General features: G+C 40.3%; 1 protein-coding gene across 4 annotated transcripts in view; it reads right to left on the bottom strand.

Moving 5' to 3' along the window:
• The window catches only part of LOC109864002 (cysteine-rich motor neuron 1 protein-like), a 208,806-nt gene extending 203,328 nt beyond the window's left edge, over positions 1-5,478 (bottom strand). For all 4 annotated transcript variants that reach the window (XM_020444773.1, XM_020444764.1, XM_020444791.1 and 1 more), the window contains exon 1: positions 5,063-5,478. The gene's annotated coding sequence lies outside the window, so the exon portion shown is untranslated. The remainder of the gene's footprint in view (positions 1-5,062) is intronic.
• Between the last annotated feature and the right edge of the window lie 3,763 nt (positions 5,479-9,241).

Here is a 9,241-nt window from a genome sequence, read left to right as displayed (position 1 = left end):
TTTTAACGCGTCTTAGGGCCGTAGTGCGGTAGTGACACTTTTCCGGACATGGGTCCCTATACTCAAATGTTTTCTACTGTTGCACTGAATAACCCCTAGAAGTTTGATCCCATAGTTCTGAAACACCCTGTATATGTGTGTGTGGATATTATATATAATTATAGAATATTATATATAATATATATAATATTCTCGTTTTTACTCTTTTTCTTGTCACGTGACTTTAGTCGCGTTCGTGGTTTTTTTTTCACTCAACCCTTTCTCTTTTATTTTTCGAGTTTGATTTTCATGCGTTATTTCTGACATCTCTCATGTGTACATCATGTGTGTTATATGGTTTGTAAGACGTATATATACTAGCTGTCATTGCAGCGACAGGTTGTGTTTACTGGCACAACACGCGTTAAAATAAAAACAATAACAGCTTGCGCGTAGCGCGCGCCTGTGTTGTGCTAGTAATAATAAAAAAATAATACGAGATATAAGACGCTAAATGAAACGCATTATCTTTTTTTTTTGCTCTCAGAACAAATATTTGTTTAAAGAAGCAGCTTGAGACCACTAATTAAAGAAATATTGTTCTTTCTCCCATTTAGAAGATCTCGTGACCCGCGAGTCGTCTCTCTCTCTTCTTCAATTTATGTAAATTGAGAAAGTCGAGTCCCTAACAGCTAAAGCAATTCGTTTGCTATTTGAACGAACGCGCGCGTGGATAAAACCCATAAATTCACGTCGTCAACTTTACCGCGACGCTAAATGCCACCCACGTAACCCGACCTAAGCTAACGTTAACGAGTGTGTCCATTGCAATATCGCATCGCGCCGGGTCGTAGCGCCATCGCGATGATCGACCTTTACTATTTCGAGAAGGCACCCAGCATAAACGCTCCAATTATCGCCACTCGCCGAGCTCACTCCGACCGTTCTCTCTTTCTCCCTTTCTCTCTCTTTCTCTTTGTGTGTGACCAACGCTTTGTCCATGGGGACGCCCACAGAAAGGAAACTACGGGAAGCCTCAGGCAATCTCTCCCTCTATCTCTTTTCATCTTGCCCTTCATCCCCTTTTCTCCTACATTGCATCTCACTATACATCATCGCATAAAGCTTCAAAGCAAGACGCTATTTTCAACCTCTCGTCATGGATAAACAAATGATCATATTACGCCATCGCGCTATAAATTTGATAACGATCAGTAATACGTCGTGTCGGATTGTACACGTAAAACTCTCAAAGTAGAGTACAGTCAAGCGCCTATATGTATATCTTATTTCTAATTTACATATTTATCTACCTTATTATGTCAAGCGTGGACCGCGTCATTAATAGTGATGTCTGACTGTAATGTATGTAGGTATATTTCTTGATGATTCTTGATGACGCGACGTGTTCAGTGTGCAAATCGGTACACATGTAACATCAAGTTGTGTAGAAAACAATGATGTAATCACACGAGTACAATAAAAATGCAAGTAGAAAAAAATTACGAGATGAAATTTTAGTGGCACGAAAAAGAGGATTCCCGAGGCCCTCGTCTCAGTTCTCGCTCTTTCTCTCTCTCTCTCTCTTTCTCTACGAGAACATAGCTACGTCAGCTCTCGCTCAGAGAGTCGTTATTAAAATTACATCAGCATCGACATTCTAATTGTTTCGTCTCGGTTTCCGAGAATACGCCGATGGCAAATAATTCGCTCGTTGTCAGTCGGTTTACATGTACGCGCCGCATAATGCCGCTTTGTGTCGGTGTCAAATTTACTTAAGTTAAGCACATAGAAAACAAACAGATATCGAATTTGATGCGCTACACTTTTCTGAGAATCGAGAAAAAATCTCAGTTTCGAAAATAAATTAAGCAGGAAATATCCGCGAAACTGCACGCACACGTGACCGCGGGAAAATCAATGACGATAAAACTTGCGAATGATAATTACTGCGAATTATTCTATGACTTAATTGTGTTCATTTGCGAATAATCGGTGTTTGTCAAGACTGACGATAACACTGGGACCAGAGAATTAAATATATACATGACACATGTGTTGACTGCGACAAAATTGATAACGACATATTTCAGACGCGTTCACATCACTTTATCGCTATTTTCATTCTGCATCCGCAAAGTTTAATTATAACGACTGTAAACAATCTGTTATATTAGTTACTTCGCAAAATTTATTTCTGCTTTCGTACCTCTTCAACCACTAAAATGTATATAACTTACACGCGTGTGTTCTATTTTAATCTAACGTTTATCCTTTGCAAGCTTAACTCTCTTTCTCTTCTATATTTTTTTTTTTTTTTTTTTTTTTTTTCTAAAGCGTACCACCTCAGCAGTAACACGATCTCGTTATGTTACTCGAAAGTAACCGTAGTACGGAATTTCATGTACTAAAGTATATTAATAATCTCACGTCCTTTAAGGGCAGAGGTCGAAATATTTTTTTTTTCCATCGTCCCCTGTCACTCGTACGTAAAAAAATCTCGTATAAATAAAAAAAAAAAAAAGTACATACCGAGAGAAAGAAGAGTAAACTGCGCATAAATCATTGGAAGAATGAACCGCGTGCATGTCTTTACTTCATTCTCGGTCTATAATCGTAAAAAAAAAAAAGTAGAAGACATTCGCGCGAAAAACCTCATCGTTTGTGGGAATCGTGGCGTAGCCGTGTTTGAGAGCCGCTGGGACGCGCGTGTTTTGGCGTAAATTTAGCAGATCGTAAAATCGCACCGCGCGACGTATAAAAATGGAGATATTACTGCCCTATTCGCGCACCCGTGAACGGGCCGAAACGCCGCTCCTCTTCCGCGTTAGTCAATTCTGACCGCCACCTGTGGCTTCGCGTCTTTCACGGCCACCTCGAATTCCTATGTCGTCAACCGTCTTCGAAAACGGCGCACACACACACATATGTGTGTGTGGTGTACATGCAAATGAATAGCGTATATATGTATATATTATACACACGTGGCGCCGCGGTCTCCCAGTTAACACCTCGCGAAAAATAAACATCATGCTTGCGACGCGATAAGCAGAGCGGACGCGCGCGCGCGCGCGCGATCTCCACAAGGTCATCCTGAAATTCCAGTTCCGCTCCGGATCGTCGATACGAGAACGAAGAGAGAAGAGAAGGATCGAGGAAAGAAGAGAGCGGATTGATTCGAGTGAATCGAACGTAAATCACGAAACACACACATTACAGTGTGCGAGTCACACATTTTCTTTTCAAACATTCTACGTTGTTTCATCAGTTTCGAAACGCATAAGTTATTGTTTTTTATGTGTATTTTTTTGATTTATTATGTTATATTGTTTGTAAGATAAATTTTATTACACACACGGCTCGCGAAAACAAATCGCGCACGATGTATCTCTCTCTATCTCTCTCTCTCCACTTAAAGAGACTCACAAAATTGTTTAAATTTAACATTTAAATTTATTTCGCAAATAATCCTCTTGCGTTTTGTTATTAATTACCAGATATTACTAAATATTTATAAAACACACACGAGTATGTTGAAGATAACGTAATGACTCTCTCACGATAACTGCACTGGATCTGGGAGAGATATAGAATTAACATATATACATTAAAATGTGCACACACGTAGCGCGCCGGATTACGTTGAATTTAATTCGGTTAATCTTTCTAAGAGGAATTTTCAGCGAATTGTAAAAAAACAAAACAAAAAAAAAACATTAATATAAGGTAATTGCCTCGTCCGGCAAGATAAAAGAGAGAATCGCGCGCGTATTGACAGACGTGTGTAAACCGATCGGATTTCTGGACGACTACCACTAGCGATTTGTTTGCTTTGGACTTTGCAACGCGACATGGCCGAAAAAAAGATCGCGGAAAGATTAGCTTTATCTTTTTGCACGCGCTCGTGTTATCTCCGGACCGTACCGTAAAACGCAATTATTTTCGTCCATCGCGAATAACGATGACGACTCAATCGATCTCCCGCGTCTGACAGGCGGACTAACAGATAGGCACCGGCGCTGTCAGTCGAAATGCTACCAGAACTACGCACAGACAGACGGGCAGGCCAATAATATCGAATCGTGCGATCGAGCGCGAGCAGCAGCAACAAGCACATTGGCGTAGTATACTGGCGAGTGGAGTGCGGAAACGGAGCACGAGCGTATATGTATACACAAGACCGATAAATATCCGGAGTGCTCTCCGTATTCTTACCAACGTCATCGGAAGAGAAGAATCGCAGCTCGAAACAGACATTTGACGCGTGCTTCCGGAACCAGAATACTTACACAAAAGTTTTTACGCGAATTTATATTACTATTAATATACAGGGTGTTTCAGAACTATGGGATCAAACTTCTAGGGGTTATTCAGTGCAACAGTAGAAAACATTTGAGTATAGGGACCCATGTCCGGAAAAGTGTCACTACCGCACTACGGCCCTAAGACGCGTTAAAATTTAGAAAGACNATGAATTGCCTAAATAGGATTTAATGCATTTAATGTTTGTCTTTTGTACATGATATCATCACAACAATTGTTCAAAATGTCTTCCTCCAACCTGAATACACCGATTTAAACGTCGCACGTGATTTCGGCGGACTTGACTAAAAACGCGTCTTAGGGCCGTAGTGCGGTAGTGACACTTTTCCGGACATGGGTCCCTATACTCAAATGTTTTCTACTGTTGCACTGAATAACCCCTAGAAGTTTGATCCCATAGTTCTGAAACACCCTGTATATATATATATATTTCCTGAATATAAAATATCGAGTCGTAACAGTCGCACACACATTATGCAACACGCGACAAGCCGCTTCGCTCATTCTGTGTTTTATCGCTATTTCTTTTTTTTTTTTTTTTTTTTTTTTTTCAAAATATCTGCGAATCGCGAGTTGCCACACGACTTGACATTACCAGCTGTCATCAAGTCGCGTAAACGTCAACAAGATAGAGGCGCGACGACGCTCATATACACGCGTCGCATAATTTTCGGCACTACTCGATCTCTCGGCACCGGCAGTATCGACGCAAATGTGTATGTGTGTGTGTGTGTGTGTATGTGTTTACGTTGATACTTACGCACTGTTTTCGTTCGCCGACGAAGGTTCCGTAAAATACAGACGGAGATATTGTTTTTTTCGTCGGAACTGCTCACCCGGCTTCACCTGAGTCTGTCGATCGACAACACACAACACGAACAGAATTGGCCCTTTGTCTTCCTACCCGTGATTGGCCCTCTCTCGCCGGGGACTTTCGGTGTCCACGCGACGTATTCCGCACTGCGGAACACTTGTTTATCGTTTGCGGTTGTCCATTAACGTTCATACAAATCAACGTTTCTAACGCTGTGTTACGCACGTCGGTGATTTACACACGGCGGTTTGCACACGTGCGCTGTTAATCGCACAACACGATCTTTTCCCCCCTTATCGCGGCTTCGTTTGCTCGCTCGCGCGCGCGCGCTTCGCTTGCAAAGCAATCGCAATACTCACGCGAAGCGCAAGCCAAGACTGACTCGAGGCGCGACTAGTCTGTTGGTCTTATACGAGTGACTGGGCTTCCCCCGCGGCGGACGACGCGTACATACGCACCAAAGAAGCCACCGGTCTACCTGGGCGCCGCGCGCCAGCCGCGCCGCTCTGACGGAACGCACCCAAATTCGCTCCGAAATTCGCCGTTTACCACCGTTTAATTGCTTTATATATATATATACATACATATATATATTTTTCTCCTGCTTTTGCGTTCTCTCTATTTCTCTATCTCTCTTGTTTTTTCTTTTTTCATTAACAAACTACGCCGTTTCGTCCGTTCGTAAACTACGCCGTTTCGTCCGTTCTAAAGTAATAAACGCTTTTCGTCTTCGTGTAACGCTAATCAAACGCTTCTTTTTCTTCTTCCCACGCTTTTCCCGGATTCACCGACACTTTTGCAAAAGACATACGGCGAATCACGTGTGAAAGCGTCGGTAAAGCAAGATGTTGAGAGAGTGAGATTTTGTTTATGTCCTGAATGATGCGATCTAAATCTTTGAGGAGTCTAGAATAAGTTATTCGCGAATTTTGCCAACATTTCTGAATACTTTCACGTATGAGATAATGTGCGTCACGCATTCGTCGATTCTGTGAATGTACTTTAAATGTCGCATGGGTATGTCGCGTTTGTTATATACATTTACTAATTATTATTCAAACAGACAATTAATTTACATATAATTTCTATAAAATATACAGATATATATATAAATGATATATATATATATATATATATGTAATACAGATATATATATGTAAATAAAATATTAAATTTGTAAAAATGTAATATTTCTAGTACGTAATATTTCTATTACGAATATAAATTTCTTTTTAATATTTTTTAAATAAAATATTGTAAAATAATGTTTAATATGTATAATTTGTAAAAGCGTTATTTTTCCGTCTCTTTAACGTGATATTCCTTTTACGTCTTCATTATGATACAAAAGATTTTAATGACACAACTCTGTCATTTCTTTTTACGTTTATATTTATAAAAATATGTAAATCATAAAATACTTTCTTTGAGCTTTTAATTAAATTTATTAAAATCTTTCTTTTAATATCATATTACTTATACTTTTTCCTCACAGGTGCAAGCGATTCTTTTGACGTTTCTGACAAAATAAAAACAAACAATCAAAAATCCACGCATTTAAGTGACGTGAAACAGACTCCTGCTATCTCATTTTTGTTTGGTCTCATTTTTGTCTGGGTAGGTAGGTAAAATATTATTATTTTATCTACGCTCTTGTGTGCGATCATCCTCGTAGCACGGGTTCGAGATTATATCGCGCATCCTCATGAATAAGGATAGTCACCACATTACGAGTTACTCGTTATACGATATCGATATCACGGTGGAATATCGATTAGCGTAAACTTTTCAGCTAGTATCTTTTTTTTTTGTAGAATATCTATTAATCATTTCCCGTGATGCTCATTAATTCGACGCATAAACTTTCCTCGGCGACAGGTAAGTATCGATATTTCATTAGAGTCTGAAGTGTGTCCCGTTGCGCGTATATCACACTAAAGTGTAAATTACGCGCGAGTTAACAGTTAACACGAGAGACAAAATTATTCGCGCGTGTCATCCGCGTGACTCATTTGCGGCGTTGTGCGAGCCCCGACCCTGGGACGTTTTCAGCCTTACTTCCGTCGTCGCATTCGCTTTACGACGCGAGCGCATCGTTGTCGCGAGAGCGTGGAATTTGGCAAGCTCGACAATGACCGTGGCCGTTGCCATGATAAATTTACAGAATACATTTGTCTAGTTAAAATCTCGCTGCCACAACGTCTCTCAGTGATTTTCCTTTGTAGGATTTTGTTTTTCTTTCCTCTCACTTCTATTATCGTCGAATGTGTTTGAACGTAATTATATAAATAACGTTTATTTATTTGTGTATGTGTGTGTACGATATCTATAGATTAAAATGTCTCTCCCGCTTGCTCTTTACGCGACGGATATAAGTAAAAGATGGTGAATCAACAAAAATACGAGATGATAAAACATATCGAGCAAAGAATCAATAAATTCACGATAGATTTCCTTCTTCCGCCGATTTGTTTACGTACTTTCCAACAGTGTCAGGGAACGATTGCCACTTCGAAAGGAACGCCACCTGACACAACAATCCGTCGCCTTATTGATATTGTTGCAAGGTTTCTACGGTCGGTCGGATCGAGAAGACCGGAACAATTTCCGGTGAGAAGCTATATTCCCTACTTGACCTTCCCCGGCTATCTTCCGCGTTTTCTTGCCATTTTATCCGCAAGCATTCTGAGGTGTTTGGAAAAGAGTGTTTCTCTGTACAAAGGGAATTGCATTTGAAAAATCTTATTTTAATACTGTTTATTTTAAATCGTATTTTAAAACTCTTTACAGACGAATTGCTTTTGCCCGCAAAAACTATCCTCTGTATCTCTGTATCTTCTCATTCACAATATATGCGCACACTGTCGACTGAAAAAAAAAAATATATATATATATGTTCTTGAATAAATCTTTCGATGACAATACTGCGATAAAACTGTCTGTTTCGAGTATCGCCCGAAGCGAAGAGAATTAATTTGGTCGAAGTTAAACAACGTTGACGGTGTGATCGGGTCTAGAAAAAAAATGTTGCGGTTATATTTCTTACCACGCTGCCGCCTTCGACGAATCTCTGTGACACAAAGTGTTCGAATCCATATCCGCGTACCGACACCCACCCAAACACACACACACACACACAAAAAGGGAAAGAAAGAGATATCCTGCCACTGCCAGATCCACGAAAGGGTTTAACCACGATGGGTTACCGCCCATCCTGAGCGCTCGTAAGATAACGCGCGTCAGAGCTTTCCAAAGACGCGACGTTTGCTCACGGAAAATTGCCTCGACGGAAGAGGCAAAAGGAAGAGAAGATAGAAAGAGAAGAGAGAGCTAGAGGAGAGAGCTACAGAATCTAGAGAAGATCTAAAGCGCTCGCACATTTCGATGCACGTATCTCAAGGTGTGTGTGTATTGCAACCGAGAAACGACGCCTATTTAGCGAACGAGACAGCACAGGCGTCGAATTTCCCAAATTCGACGCACCGAATGACAACCACGAGAGAGGAGAGTGAGAGAGAGAGAGAGAGAGAGAAACGGGCCGTTCTCGGCTTTTGCGACGCGTGTTGAACTACTCCGTAGGGAGTACAGTTAAATACATATTTGAGAGCGTCTCATAATTACGCCGTTCTGGGAGTTTGTGTTCAAGTCCGCAAGCAAGACATACACGAACGCATTTATTACACGCGTTATGAAAAAGCGGTTTTTTTCCCCTCCGCGTAATATGCTCCGTTCTTTGTGTGCTCATTAAGGACACGTTTACGACCAACTCGAGAATATTTCTCGATTTTTTTTTCCTTACACTTTTGCGTTATTGGATAATTATACCTTGTATTTGCATAAAGAATGTACACATATGTAAAATCCACATATCTAAATTCCAAAACCAGTTTCTCTTGCGACAACGGAGTCTCCGTCTAAACGAGATTTAAACTCGGCGCTTCTAAATCTTCTTTTATATCTCAATTAAAAGAACCCGAGTCGAAATTTTGATGCTACTTTCAAACTTTTGAAGATACTTTGAACCTATTTAACTGACCAATATACTTATTTAAACCTACTTTGACACTTATATTCATTTACTCCTCTTTTGAACCTTTAATTCTATAAATTTTACGTTACTCCTAT

Source organism: Pseudomyrmex gracilis, unplaced genomic scaffold, assembly GCF_002006095.1.
Source record: "Pseudomyrmex gracilis isolate BER0280 unplaced genomic scaffold, ASM200609v1 scaffold_0, whole genome shotgun sequence".
Lineage (NCBI taxonomy): Eukaryota > Metazoa > Arthropoda > Insecta > Hymenoptera > Formicidae > Pseudomyrmex > Pseudomyrmex gracilis.
Note: the sequence above shows the minus strand (reverse complement) of the source record. Positions and strands in the feature narration are given on the sequence as shown.